Source organism: Colobus angolensis, unplaced genomic scaffold (genome assembly GCF_000951035.1).
Source record: "Colobus angolensis palliatus isolate OR3802 unplaced genomic scaffold, Cang.pa_1.0 Scaffold108, whole genome shotgun sequence".
Classification (NCBI taxonomy): Eukaryota; Metazoa; Chordata; class Mammalia; order Primates; family Cercopithecidae; genus Colobus; species Colobus angolensis.
The window spans coordinates 2,803,748-2,819,204 of record NW_012111808.1 but is presented as its reverse complement, the minus strand read 5'-3'; the positions used below and the strand labels follow the sequence as shown (position 1 = coordinate 2,819,204).

Sequence of the window (15,457 nt, the reverse complement as noted above, 5' to 3'; positions counted from 1 at the left end):
GTTGCTTTGTTTGGCATTTTACTGGCCAATACTCCTTTTTTTTTTTTCTCTCTTCTCCATCTCCTAATTCTCAACCTCTTCTGGGGCCAAAAACTTGGAGGAAGGACTTTTAAAAAAACCAATTTCACTCCTGTTTATGTAATCGTTTCTATATTACAGAAGGCTATGGTGTGTTTTAAAATGTATACGTTTATTTCTTTGCTTTTCTCCCTTGTGACTGAATTTTTGAAAAATGCTTGAAACACAGACACCAAAACAGAGTATATGTGTGTCACATTTAAACGGAAAACCCTGTTTGTTTTGTATATTAGACTATAGCCAGTGAAAACTCAGGGAGTAAGGATTTTCATGACTACAACGGAATATAGAACCTCATAGGTTTTTGTTGTAAGTATAAATATTGAGAATAGTTTTGTTTGTTTATGCCAGTGCAGTTTTATAGCAAATCCTTTCAAATGGGGTGCAAAGCCATCCATGGATGTTTGTAAAGGCTTTGCAAAATCATACATAAAATAAATTGTCCATTTGATTTGAACAAGTTTTGCAATTATTTGTGGCTTTAACAGGGGCTTTTGAAGGGCACTGTATTTATCTACCAGCTGGTTCTACTTTTTTTTTTTTTAAGAAAATGGAGAGCTTTGTATACAATCCCTTGGGTGAACCAGTAATAAACTATATATCAGGTAGTCAAGTCATGCCATTTCAAATCTGTTTTACATTGTAAAGGGGTAATAATTTGTGAATCTCATCTCATAGAAATTTTTATGCTTCAAATCAAGTTGTTATCCCATCCTCATCTTTTTTTTTTATTGATCCCCTCACTCAATGTTTTAGAGAAATAAAACATACAGTGGAAGCTCTTGCTGGGAAAAAATGCTTTCTTATTTATTATATTGTATCTTGTAATAATATGTTTCTATCACCATTTAAAAACATTCTGTTAGTTACTGATGATTATTTTGTCAAATTCTACGAATTTGGTTCTGTTTTCTTTTTGTGACAAAAGATTCTGAATATTTTCATGTGTCATAAATGCACTTCTTCACATGACAAATGTTCATCGAGCTCTTAGCAAGGCATTGGTGTCAACCCTGGTTCATAGGTGCCCAGAGTTCCTGTCCTTCTGAAGCTTGCATCCTGGTGGGGATAAATAAAGATACCAACCAACAAATAGAAATATATGTATATGTATGCATGTAATTGATTGATGTCTGTGTGTGAGTTTTCCTCGGTGGCATTATACGTTTATTTATTCATTCTTCATGCATTTGTTGTGTGGGAAAGAATGTTTTCCAGGTTGAGGAAAGACATGAGACTCGACAGCCAGGGATATATTAGGTAACGGTGAGGAGTCTGGTGTGATTGAGGCACAGAAGGAAGTGCCAATGCAAAATAACATGAGAAGAAGGTACACAAGATCTTGAGCACCTTAAATGCTAGCCTAAGGAATTTTACATTTATACCCAAAGCAATCGGGAGCCACTAAAGATTTTTGTATGGAGAAGTGACAGTTGTCAGTGGCTCATAATAGATTGGAGCGGGCACTTTTGCTGAAGTTAGGGAACCTGTTTTCAGGTCCTTATTGTGAGAGGTGATAGTTAAAAGAGGAAAGAAGGGGAGGGGGTTGGCAAAGGCTGTAGTTAGTTACATTGAATGAGGTCAAGTGAAATGTTTTGAAGCATTCCTATGGAGAAGTTCCAGATCTTCTTACCTTTCATGACTGTTAGACTTACTCTTCAGTGAAGTAAGACTGGTCTTGATTTTTCCGTGTGTCTTGAGTTAAAGCGTCACCCTTTGCTACTTGGGCTCTACGATTTCACCGTTCTCTGGCCACACTTTGGAATTCACTTCTTTGTGCTCTCCAATATTTGATTTCCTTCTTGTCTTCTTTTATTGTTGTTGTTGTTGTTTTTTTTTTTTGTTTTTGATACAAGAGTCTCACTCTGTCACCCGGGCTGGAATGCAGTGGCATGATGTTGGCTCGTTGCAACCTTCGCCTCCCGGGTTCTTGCCTCAGCCTCCTGAGTGTCTGGGATTACAGGTGTGTGCCACCACGCCTGACTAATTTTTGTATTTTTAGTAGAGGTGGAATTTCACCATGTTGGCCAGGCGGGTCTCCAACTCCTGGCCTCAAGCCATCCGCCTGCCTCAGCCTCCCAAAGTGCTGGGATTACAGGCAACATGAGCCACCGTGCCCGACTTTCCTTCTTGCCTTAAGAGTCCTGCTTCAAGGAAACTTCCATCTCCTTTTCAAAAACTATTTCAGTAACAATCCCTTGGTGTTTATTTACCATTTGTAGCCTAAACTTAAAACTTTTTCCTCGTATTAGTTATTTTTCAAAGACACTTTTCGTCTCTTCAACTAAATTTCGAGCTCAGGATTCATAATTTCTTTGGAGAGGCATAAACAGAAAGTTAGGTCCTGTCCCATATTTCTAAGTAGTAGGATTTATTTTTCCTTCTATTGAAATGAAAATATAAATGGCCTTTGAGGCTCCAGGAGAGCCCACAAAATTTTATTTAGTCCAAAATATCGCAAAACTTCAATATTATTAATACTTAAAGATGGTTTGCCTCAAGCAAGAAATATGAAGCTCCGGGGAACACATTGTGTGTGTGTGACACATCCAGACAGTGTGGTTTGCCAAATGCTAGCTGATCCAGAGTGAGGTTCTTAACCTTCATCAAGTCAGGGACGGCTTTGAAAATCCAGCGCAAGCTATAGACTCTCTTCCCAGAAAAATGCGTATAGCTAAATACATGAGGAAAATTCTGCAGTGCTTAGGCTGTGTATGTAGCATGTGTGTAGGTATGATATTGGTAAATCCAAAAGAAAAATGCTTTTTAGGTACCTTTTGTAGCCATTAACGTTACCTGTGCTAAGTACTCATTAGATATTTGCTGTCTGATTCTATTCATGTGAGGGCCACAGGGACCAGGAGAGGTGAGAACAAAGATGTATACACAGATCAGAGAAGGATTAAATAGGAAATTATGCAGCATGTAACTTATACATTTTCTGAAAATGATGCTTCTGTGGGCTTAGACAAAAATGAGTGGCCAGGAGAGGATTGCCGTTGGTTAAATGAAGTCTAGATTTATCCAGAGTTGGTATTTCTTGTTAAAGAAACTCAGTGAGCAAGTAAGTTCATAAACCTACTGGGGTGCTGGTGGAGGGGGAGATCTACTTTTTATTGTAGTATGTTTTCAGCTGCAACAAAAGAAAACCCTGACTCAAATGGACTTAAACATAGGGAAATGTATTACATTACGATACCTATTCCAAAATCTCTGGTGGTTTCCCTCCTCTGTGTACTGCTTTCATCCTAGGAATGATAAGGAAATTCCTGCTTTGGTTCTGGGCATCACATCCAAACAGAAAAATCATCAAAGAGGATAAGAGGTCATCTACTGGTGTGTCTCTTTCCCTGGAGTAGGGAGATGTTTCCCAGAACCCAGTGGAGGCTGCAGTGGAGTGCTCATTTTGAAACTGGTACCTGGCCTGGGGATGACAAGGGGTGTGATTGGCTGCAGGACTTGGGGGTTTCCCTCTGGAACTAGAAATGATGTCACCTGTTCCTGATCCACTAGGAGGAGTGGTGGCTATGTGAACAGATGGCAATTATACCAAAACTGCTGCGGGTTCTACTAAGGAGGAAGAAGGGGAAAATAGATACTGGACCAACAGAACTAACAGTGTCATTGTATCTTCTGATAAACTCATGTTCTGAATAAAAAAAGAAGTCATGTTTTTATTTTTAAAAGTTATCTAAATCTATGTTATTTTCTCTACCACAACACATGGGGTACACTCATATGCTTAAGTCCATGTGAATGAGCTTTTATAATAGACGTTCTGTCCACACAAGGACTGGTGTCCATGGCCCCCACTCAGTTTACTTATGGGCCCTACTGCCATGCACAATTAAGAGAAAGGCAAGATTCTAGCAACTTGGACTGAACTATCGAGTTTGCCTAAACTCATTATTTACAGCAGCACTTTTCTTCACAGGTGAATTGTTAATAGGTTTGATTACTTATTCTTGCCTTGGAGAATTTTCAGGTAAGACTTACAAAGTGATACGAATTGTCATCTCTCAAATGCATCTTTAATTTAAACATATTCTCTAAGTTTCTGGGTAGAGGAAGAGGGAAAAAGTACATGAAAATGAATTTAAAATGCTTGTCAGAGTCAGTATTAATTTAAACTGTTGCGATTTTCTGTGGGGCATATTTAACCCAAAAGAAAAGCCCTTATAATTAGGAAATTGGGATTCTGAATAATTAATTTGAAAGAGGAAAGATAACTTTTTCTACAGAGAATGTCTTTCATCCAAATTTGGAGTTCCAGTTTCTGCAGATGTCACTTCTCTCTCATAACATAAGAAAATGGGTAAGAGGCAGTTTGGAAAGAGGTTGAAAGGAGAAATTATAGGTTCTCCTCCCAGCTTTTCCAATAACTTGCCTTGAGTACTTGGACCAAGCCCTGACTTTCTCTGATGTACAAAGTTGTAAAGGAAGATGAAATACTGTGCATGAAAGTGCTTTGAAAAATCGAAAGCAGTAAACTGCTCTAGGATATTTATTGTTAGCATGGTGGTTCTGGTTGTTATAAATGAAGCAGAACATTAAATATTAATGATATTTTTGTTCATCAATGGGGAGGTTACAGGGGAAAGGTTTTCCAAAAAATGCTGAGCTGTAACTGCCATCCAAGTAAGTGAGGCAGAATGCCTAACTCACTTTCTATCTTGCTATTACCTGATCACAGAAAGCTGTTTCACTGTAGAGGTAACAATTGTTTTCTCCTCTGTCCTGAGGCCAATGATTATATAATATGTATCAAATCACTAGGGTGCATATCAAAGTGAGCATAAAGAGGCAAATATTTCCCTTTACAATGACCATATAAGAGATTATTTCTGTCAGGGGATAAGACATACATGAAGTCTGACTGTTTCACTGCATTTTTACTATAGAAATCACTGAGCTTGAGACTTGTACATTAACTCTGTCTGGTCATGTGACTGGCAAGTGAAGTGTTTCAATGTGTTAAGAGGACTGATCTGCATATTTCTTGCTGAATCTTAATGTGTACTTGCATATTTGTGAAACAAACGAGTATTTAAATTATGGAGAAAAGATGTATTGTGCCATGCTAACCTTTATAGCATACCTGTGATTTCTCTAGCCAACAGTGGACAAGGTGAAAACTCATTATACATTTTCATCATGTTAGGTATTCTTCTCAAAGTCACAGGAGTACTGCAGAATGGTTCGTAACTTTATGAATTCAGCTGGCATTTTGGATATACTTTGTATGGACGTCTCCTTTGAGGGGCTAAAGACACAGCCATCCATTTCACCAAGAGTCGCCGAGGGTGCCTTATTACCCCTACCCCGTACTGGGTACTGAGGGTGGGATGGAAGGCAAACCAGATGCAGCCCTTGTGTTTATGCAGCTTATTTTTTAGTGGGCAAGAAATTACTTGAGAATCCTAAAAATGTAGGCCGGGCGCGGTGGCTCAAGCCTGTAATCCCAGCACTTTGGGAGGCCGAGACGGGCGGATCACGAGGTCAGGAGATCGAGACCATCCTGGCTAACACGGTGAAACCCCGTCTCTACTAAAAAATACAAAAAACTAGCCGGGCGAGGTGGCGGGCGCCTGTAGTCCCAGCTACTCGGGAGGCTGAGGCAGGAGAATGGCGGGAACCCGGGAGGCGGAGCTTGCAGTGGAGCTGAGATCCGGCCACTGCACTGCAGCCCGGGCGACAGAGTGAGACTCCGTCTCAAAAAAAAAAAAAAAAAAAAAAAATGTAAAATTACATCTGTGACAAGTCTAGTGAAGGAGAAGGGCAAGATACTTCATTGAGGAGGACATTTATTGCTAGTCAGGGGGGACAAGGAAAGCTGACGTAAGGAAATGATGATTCAGTGGAGTTGATACAGGAGTGAAATAGTCACAGTAGGAAAGTGGAGTGGTGGTAGTTGGGAGGAAAGTATTGTATTTGAGGAACCACGTGTTCAAGTTCTGCAGCAGAAGGGCCAGTGAAGTACTTGAGTGTTGTCAAAGGCAATCAAGGTAGCTGGAAGAGAGAACACGAGGGCGTGAGGGTATGTTATCAGGATGACCTTGATGTTCACAATTAAGAACGTTGCTCCAATCCTGACATCAATAGGAAGACTCAAGTATCTGAAGGAGGGAGTTTGCATGTCTATTCACAAAGACCTCTTAAGCGATACACTATACACTGTTAATATGCCAGTGGTTCTTGGGGTGCTGTCTCCAACTGTGGTTGTCTCACTACTATATACTCTACTCCTTCCCTAGTGTGTGCTATCTCTGTGATTTGTGTGGGATCACTACATCCCTTATGGACTACTGTGACTGGACTAAAACAATCAAGGTAATCCTATCCCTGTCATCACGATGATTAATTTGAGTCATCCAGGTCTAAGCAAATCCATGCTTGGTATTTTTTGGCTTTAGGGATTGTTCCATCATGGTCCCGATCCTCACAACGTTCAGCAGGAATTTTGCTCTTTTATAGACTGAACTTGCTCCCATTGAAAGTCAATGAGGAAGCAAGTAGATCTGGAATCCCATGACCCTGAGAGAAGCCTGCATTAGGGTGAAGTTGACATGGAGGTGTCAGAGGTGAGGGGTACAAAGAACCTTTTTGTCTTTGCTAATATGGTAGATCCCGTGGATCTCAGACTGCACCTGGTACCTGTTGAAGTTTCCTGGCTTTTCTCACCCCTAGGCCCTTCTCCAATCCTGATGCTAGCTGTTGACAACAGTCATTATTGAATAAATGTCAGAAACCTCATCTGAATTCAAGGAGTCTCTCAGCTCTTTCTAAACCCAGACTTACTCATTGTAACTGTAGCTCAGACCAAGATGGATTAGACTACCTTGGTGAGAACAGGTGTATGAAGAATCACTGATTTAAAGATTGTTCATAACATATCCCAGTCATTAGGCACAAGTCTATTTCTTGAGACATTGTAAGGGGTAATTCTTGGAAGGACATAGGTCCAAAATGTTGAATTGGACGTCTAGAAGTCAGGGTGGTAAAAACGAAGTATATATTGATTAAGCGGAGAGTTAGATGAGTAGAAAAGCAAAATGAAGCCGAGTAGAAAATTAAAGGTTTTGGGAGGAGTACTGCCTGAATTTAGATGTTTTTAAAGTATAGCTTTCTGTCTTCATGGGAATATCTTTCTGATATGCTGAGAAAAAGAAATCCAGGTGTTCTTCACTTTTGTAAGCAACCTGGTTTTTAGCCCAGGGAGCACCGACAACAGGATTTCTTGCCAATCACTTACCATTGTGAGGCCTGATTTTTCATCTGTAAAATGTGGATAAAACAGTCTACCTGAGTAATGGCTGTGAAAGTTAAATGAAGCAATTTGAGTACAAATACCTCACAATGAATGATTGTTTTCACTGATGTGGTGGTAAATATTTAATAACCTCTTTTTCAAAGAAAAAAAGCATTATTTATCATGTTTGCCAATTTCCATGGTGTAAATACTCCCAACATTTTGCCAGTTCCGAGTTACCAGTGTGTTCCAAAATGGAACATGGAGTTGGAGAAATACACATACAATGCCAGAGAGCTCTCCAAGATACCACTGCTTTCCTTCTTTCCAAATTAGATACATCCCAGATTTTTTTTTTTTCTTTTGAGATGGAGTCTTGCTCTGTTGCCCAGGCTACAGTGCAGTGGCTCAGTCTTGGCTCACTGCAGCCTCCGCCTTCCATGTTCAAGTGATTCTCCTGCCTCAGCCTCCCAAGTAGCTGGGATTACAGGCACCTGCCACCACACCCAGCAATTTTTTGTGATTTTAGTAGAGACAGGGTTTTACCATATTGCCCAGGCTGATCTCATACTCCTGGCCTCAAGTGATACACCCGCCTCGGCCTCCCAAAGTGTTGGGATTACAGGTGTGAGCCACCGCACCCGGCCTGTGAGCCACCACGCCTGGCCTATGCCAGATTTCTTACAAAGCAAAATCAATCCTTGTCCCCCACCCCTGTTATACTAGGGTTTGTTTGATTTTAGTGACATCTGTATCAGGGTTGACACAGAATTAATAACTGAATCAATAAAGAGACCAGGAACAGGGCACCACCTTACACAATGTGACATGAAAAATGTTGAGGTGTAGCAGTTTATTCCCTTAGGTTAGTCATGAGCCTTTCTGTTAGACCTCTCTGAAATTTAACATCACTCTGTCCTAAATCACCAGTTCTTTGCAAGTGTTGGTTCTAGCCCATATAACTCACCTTTCTCAAAAATTCTGCTATGTTTGTGTTAGTAATCAAATACTGTATTTTATTTTCGTAAGATTTTCTTCCCAGTCTAGATTATGTATTTCAGAGAGAAAGCATCGTATTTGATGTACATTTTGTATCCTTTTGATGTCAGATATCATGCTGTGACCATAGCAATAAGTGTAATACACATAGTAATCCCCCTCGCCCCCCTACTTTTTTTTTTTTGAGTTCCTACCGTGTTCCAGGTTCTGTGGTAACATTTTCCTTGTTATCTGTAATCATCACAACAGTACTGGAGGGTGGATACAGTCATTCCCATTTTACAGATGAGGATGCATTCAATGTGAGATGTTAAAGACTCTCTTCAAAATTGCCCAGGTAGCAGGCAGCTCACCACACCACCATGGGTGGTATTCAAAAGGTAATGGTTAAGAGAAAGAATGGATAATGAATATCTTGAGTCTATTTTCTTGAGACAGACGAGACTGAGCAGCCTGAGAACATTTGGTGCTCAGAGGGAGGAAATGCTAAGAGGGGAAAACAAGTCTGAAAGGGAAAGAAGGATAGTTCAAAGACCAGTTTCCCCTGCTTCACAATTCTGACTGGTGCCAGCTCTAACTGCGTATGTTTGCTTTACTTGGAAGATAGAATCATAGTGCCAGAATTCACGGAAGTCTGTTTTGGAAGATGCATTAGTCAGGGTATGCTAATTGCTGGAACAAACAATCCCCAAACTTCAGTAGCTTAACACTGCAGAGAGTTATTACTCTCTGGTGTCACAGAGCAATGTGGGTGGGCTCTGGTCCTAGCCTGGCTTCTTCCATGGTTCCGGTATGCTATCCCCTAGGACCTTAGAGTTTACTAGATATTGGTATCAGGCTGATCAAAGAGGAAAAGGAGAGTGCATAGACGATTACATGGGAACTTTTAAGGGTCAGGCCTGGACAAGGCAGGTATTACTTCTGCTCACATTTTATTGGCCACATCCTAGTCATATGATCCCGTGACTGCAAAGGAGGATGGGGAATTTCAGATTCCTGGGTGGTCAGGGGCAGAAAGAGATGGGGATTGGTGAAACACCAGAGGTCTGCAAGTTTGGTGACCACTAGTTTTCAGAGATACTGGGTGTTTGTTAAGGTACCCAGAGGTATTAGGTATTTGATACAATCCGGTGTCTTCCAGAGGTTGAGCAGGAGCCACATATGCCCAATGTCTTCATTGGGTCTTCATGTCTTCATTGGATTGCTGATGGCCTGTCACTGGGAAAGTTATTTACCTTCTCTGAAGAGAAAATAATAACTTGCATTTCAGAGTTGTTTGGGACACTAAAGGAAATCATGAAGATGGAACTGATTTGTTAACTAGAAATGGACATCCAAATAATAAGTATTGGTTACAGGTTTAAAATGAAACTTGCAATGTTTGAGGAAGAAAGGGAAAATATTAATGCAAAAACAGAAAAGGTAAAGAAATGGTGGGAAGTATGTTATTGGCACTTTTTCTTTGGATAACCATTGCCATATTTCATGTGATTAAACTTCATTCCTTTTAATGAAGCAATTCTTCTAAATAATCAGAGATTTCCGACCAGTGTAATATTTAACATTTGTAATTTTCACCTTAAATGTTGAACATTTTTAATTTGTAAAACTGTTTATTGCAGTTTAAATCTCCTTATGCCACAGAACTGTGGACTTTCTCTGGTTGCAAAATTCTCTACAGTTCCTTGAATTGAAAAGGGTTTAAGTGAAAAAAAGCTGGGGGAGGTGGGGGCCTTTTACAAACAAATTACAACTCATTTGGTACAATAAAGATAATTCATTTTTTATCTTGCTTTGCATGACTGTATATTGTTTTGAATTCATTCTGCCTTTCGGAAGCTTGCGGTATTTCTTTTCTCTAGTTTCTGACTTGTAACTGCAGATTTCGCGGTTTCTTTTGTATACCACTTGCCTCCCAGAATTTGGCCCAACAGTTTTGAGTAGCTGAACAATTTCTCGAGGACAGATCAGCTGAAATGTGGCTCAACTTGAGTAAAGCAGAAGGAATGACATAAGGTTAGGTGACTGATGTGTGAGTTTTTGAATTTGATTTGGTTTTACATGGAAAGGTTGAAGCAATGATCCATGTATTCTAATAAAAATCATCAGTACAAATCAAATAAAATCTGGCTTAGTGGCTATTTTCCCACTGTATCATTCATGGCTAGCCTGTGCTGTTACAGACCACATTTGGCAGGCACGGCTTTTTCCTACAAAAAAATCGTCAAGTAACATTGCAATCTTTGCTGTGTTAAAAAGGCATCTTTTCTAATCAAACTGTCTGCTAATCTCATCAGATAAATCATTATTCTGTACTGACAGCTCGGGCTTTCCCAAGACCCCTTCCCTGCTTCTTGTTTTCTCTTAAGATGCCTGGTTGTTGTCATTCTTCAGGTCTTTGCCTCTATCTCCTAATGACATTTCTTCCATTCCTGAGGAAGAGTTACAGCTTTTTACCATTCCACTTACTGAATTGGTAAGACCAGTACCTCAGAGCAGCTCATCTCTTTCTGACCGGTATTCCACTAGTTATCAGATGGGCAAAAGGCAGGATGCATTGAAGTTGCAGACCTACTAGAACCAAAAATGCTTATTCCCAGGAATTTGATGTGATTAAACCTAAGAAATTATCTGTTGATGCGTTCTCATCTGTTTCAGGTCCTGCCCCCAACAGCTGGACTAGCAAAGTAAGGCAGATGTATTTTCACTACTTGAGTAGTGAACATGTTTTATAGAACCTGAAAGTGAAAGTAAGGGAGGTAGCATGGTTTGGAGGAAACCTTGGTCCATGTTTCCCTCATAGACCTGTCCTGCTAGCAAAGTCCTGGGCCTTTCTCAAAATGATGGCATCTGCGTGTGCCCTGGTGGTGAAATGGTATTGCAGTGGGCCTGGCACTGCCCTGTGAAAAAGGACCCACGGAGGAGAGACTCATGGTTTTGTTTTCATTGCTGACATAGTTTAAAAATGTACATTGCTAGCTGTGAAAACTCAGTTGTTGTAACACTGTACACCTTTCTTCTTTCAGCAAGTATCCTTGTGAACATTACCAAGTATTCTATTCTCTGTTAGAATTAAACAGGTAATCATAACAGCATGAAAGGGTGAAAGTATGTCTTATGCAAAATAGCCTCTTTTATGTAGGACGTCTACCAATTTTCTTGTGATTTTTGTTTTTCCTCTTTTGAAAAATGATTTTAGTCTGCTCGTGTTTAGGTATGTAACTTCTCTTGATCCCGGTTTTATGCTTTGAATGATCCCTGGTACATCATTTTAAATGAGATGAATATATAAAAAATAGGAAGCCAAAAGCATAATTGAAAATTGTGGTTACATTATCGTGAGATAAAATGGCCAGTCAGACTTCTCTGACCAATTTGATAAAAAATAAGGAGGTATCATTTGAACAAGTTGTAACATATGGGAACTGTTTTAAACACCATCATTAATATCAAGAAACTATTAGGAAATGCAAGTTTGTGTATCGTGTGTGTGTATATGCTGATTTTACGCACACACGCACATGCACACATACGCACACACACATTTATAAGCCCAAGTAAGAGAAACCTTTGCCAATGTCTGCCAGGCATTTGGCTGAAGTGGAATTGTGAGGAACATTTTCTCAGCCTTTATAAATCGCAGTTGAAATATGTTAGCACTGTTCAGTTTATAAAATGACAAGGGCTGTAGGCTGGGCATGGTGGCTCACACCAGTAATCCCAGCATTTTGGGAGGCTGGAAGGATTGCCTGAGCCCAGGAGTTGGAGATCAACCTGAGCAACATAGCGAGATGCTATCTCTACAAAAAATTCACTGGGTATGGTGGTGTGTGCCTGGGGTCCCAGCTGCTCGGGAGGCTGAAATGGGAGGATTGCTTGAGCCTGGGAGTTTGAGGCTGCAGTGAGCCCTGATTGCACCACTGCACTACATACACCCTAGATTAAGAGCGAGACTCCATCTCAAAAAAAAAAAAAACAACAAAAAAACGATGAGGGCTTCATCTAAAGGTTAAAGGGACTGTTTCTTCTACCTTATATTGATTATAACAAGTTAACTCAATATTGTACGATTATGCTTATGCTCTATCGAATGGCAAAGTTCCTCTCACAGTCTTTTTTGGGGTCAGTCTTCACTCCTCACTTTGTGGGCTGGTGGGGCTAGTTCATTTGCATACCTGCTCTCTGAATGTGGGAATATATTCTTTTAAAAGTGGCAACTTATCTCCCCCTTCTAAAATATTTTAGATGTTTCCAATTTTTTTGTACGTCAGCCCATGGAAACCACACTAAATTTTTCTGTGTCATGAGTGTGCTTGTCTCTGCATTTGAATTTTTTTTTAATTGGGAAGTCCCTCTGCAATGGCAGGCCTCCTTTTCACACAATGGTTTACAGAACGTGGTGGGAGGAGGCACCAAATAGCCTGTTAGGATAGCTTGGCTCCAAAACTGATTCTTTAACTTGCCTTTATACATTGCATTACTTTGTAAGTGGGTCAGTCCATCTTGTCTTCATCTAGGCTGAATCCCTTCCAAGTTCATAGTAAATTATGCCTCAATATATTCTTGTTCCTGCCCTCCCCCCTCCCACCTAGGTCACGGGGCTACAACTAACCATTGTCTGAATTGAAATGCCACTGGATGATCAACGACTGAAGAATATTTCTTACCAATTCAAATAGAACAGAAACTTCAGTCAAGCATTTATTATTGTCCTACATTTCTGCGACTGTCAAAACCAGTTGATCACAGACGTGAGGATATGTAAGGAAATAGGAAGCTGTGATGGGTTATCCCTCATCTAAGAGTGGTGCAAGTGAGGCTTGAGAGCATTGTCACTTTTTACCTTATACATTTTTGTATTTTATATTTTTTCAATAAGCACATACTTAAAAATTAGTTTGAATGTTCTTAAGGAATCTTTCCGCAGATGACTGATTAGTTCAACAGGGAAAAATTATAATCATACATTGCAGAATTTGCATACCACTTTGACCTGGTGATCAAAATTGGCATAACACTGAGGGACAGACCAACATGCCATCAAGGGGCTGTGGAAGTGATGTCCTAGGAAGGACACCAGGCCACTCTTGTAGTAGTATATCCACTGGAATATAATCATGAGGAAGCATCTGATCCTCCCAGATTGAGAAACATTTCCATAAAATAACTGGCCTGTATTCTTCCAAAATTCTAATATCACAGAAAGAAAAGACTGAGGAATTATGTCTGATTCAAATGGATAAAACAGATAGACAGTTAAGTACACGGCATGATCCTGGACTTGGTCTTCTACCAGAGATGGAGGAAGTGCCCTATTGGAATATGGATTATGGATTGGATCAAAGTGCCCACAGTGTATTTTCTGATTTTGATAATACTACTGTTTTTGTTCTTAGGAAGCACACACAGAAATACTAAGGAATAAAAGGATATAAGTGGTGCAACTTACAAATGGTTCAGAAGCAACATATTACATAATTCTAACTGCACTATAATTAAAAACTTTTAAAATTAGCCTGATGTGGTGGTCCCAGCTACTTGAGAGGCTGAATTGGGAGGATCTCCTAAGCCTGGGAGGTTGCGGCTGCAGTGAGCTGTGTTTGTGCCACTGGACTCCAGCCTGGGTGACAGAATGAGACCCTGTCTCAAAAACAAATAGATAAAAACCCCAAAACTTAAAAAAAATAAAAATGTAAAACATGGGAAGAATGAAAAAATGACTTCAACCCTTGATCTTTTCTTGATCAGTTCCCAGGTGAGGCTAGGATATCTGTGTTTTTTATGAGGTTCCTTGGGGTATTTGGGTGGTCAGCCACCATTTGGAGATCACCATGTAGTGCCTAGATTATAAATTATCCTTTCAGAAAGAGTTGTTGGAATCATTTCGAGATTGGTCAGGTGCCAATAAATAAGTAATAGAAATGCCCTCAAAATTGGAGTTGAAAGGGTGAAATTTTATTTTATTTAATTTGGTGATCTGAACATGGTATAATATTGTCACACTTTTCCTGGGGTTTAGAAGAGTAAGAGCAGCCTACAGTTGACCGGATGACTAATATTTACTAATATTTATTTATTTCTTTTTTTTTTTTTTTTTTGAGACGGAGTCTCGCTCTGTCACCCAGGCTGGAGTGCAGTGGCCAGATCTCAGCTCACTGCAAGCTCCGCCTCCCGGGTTCCCGCCATTCTCCTGCCTCAGCCTCCCGAGTAGCTGGGACTACAGGCGCCCGCCAACATGCCCGGCTAATTTTTTATATTTTAGTAGAGACGGGGTTTCACCGTGTTAGCCAGGATGGTCTCGATCTCCTGACCTTGTGATCCACCCGTCTCGGCCTCTCAAAGTGCTGGGATTACAGGCTTGAGCCACCGCGCCCGGCCCTAATATTTATTTCATACCACAAAAATTAAATGCTTTACTAAAACTTCCATTCTCTTACAATTCTGATGAACAAGGTTGTACTGTATGGTTAAGTATCACACTGTAAATTTAGGCAATACATGTCCTATTGAGCCCATAGAGTAAAATAGATTTTCCCATGATCCAAGCTATTACAATTTCACATGTGTAAAGTGTTTCAAATTCATTTTTAATAGACTGCTTCCCTTCAAATACATGTGGAGGTAGATTTATACAACTGTAAACAGTTTATGCATTTTTACAGATTTTCATTATATGTGTTTGATACTAATTTACCTCTTTTTAATTGTAGGAGAGATAAAGAATTAGTAGTTTAAAACAGTAGGAACTGCATGTTCTGCTGTGATCAAGGAATTAGATAATCTGGCTTGTTTGCTTAAGGGGTCTGTATCTTGAGACTTTTATAGGGCAGTATTAAAGCTCTGAGCCTCCTTATTATGCCAGTACCCAGAAGATTGCTTTAATGAGAAGTAAAGGGCCTTTTTCCAATTACAAGGGAATAACTGTATTAAGTTCCTGTGTTATGTCAACCTGCTTTGATTTGATTACCGTGAAAGAAATGGATTTATCTGTCAGTGTTACTTAATTAAGCCTTCTCATTGATGTTTTGCAGAGTAATATAGTGTGATTTGCACATTTGAGCCTAAATACAGAGAAAATTGGCCTAAAACTAAGACATGACCCCTGAAGATAGCATGTAAGATTGATCAGTT

At 39.9% G+C, this 15,457-nt stretch overlaps 1 protein-coding gene and 1 long non-coding RNA gene across 6 annotated transcripts in view; one reads left to right on the top strand and one right to left on the bottom strand.

Moving 5' to 3' along the window:
- TCF4 (transcription factor 4) overlaps window positions 1-15,457 on the top strand; it is a 428,077-nt gene that overhangs the window by 156,545 nt on the left and 256,075 nt on the right. The window lies entirely within an intron of this gene.
- Window positions 5,866-15,457, bottom strand: part of LOC105516778 — a 30,493-nt gene continuing 20,901 nt past the window's right edge. Inside the window, exon 2 of the long non-coding RNA XR_001002542.1 lies at window positions 5,866-6,087. This is a non-coding gene — a long non-coding RNA (uncharacterized LOC105516778). The remainder of the gene's footprint in view (window positions 6,088-15,457) is intronic.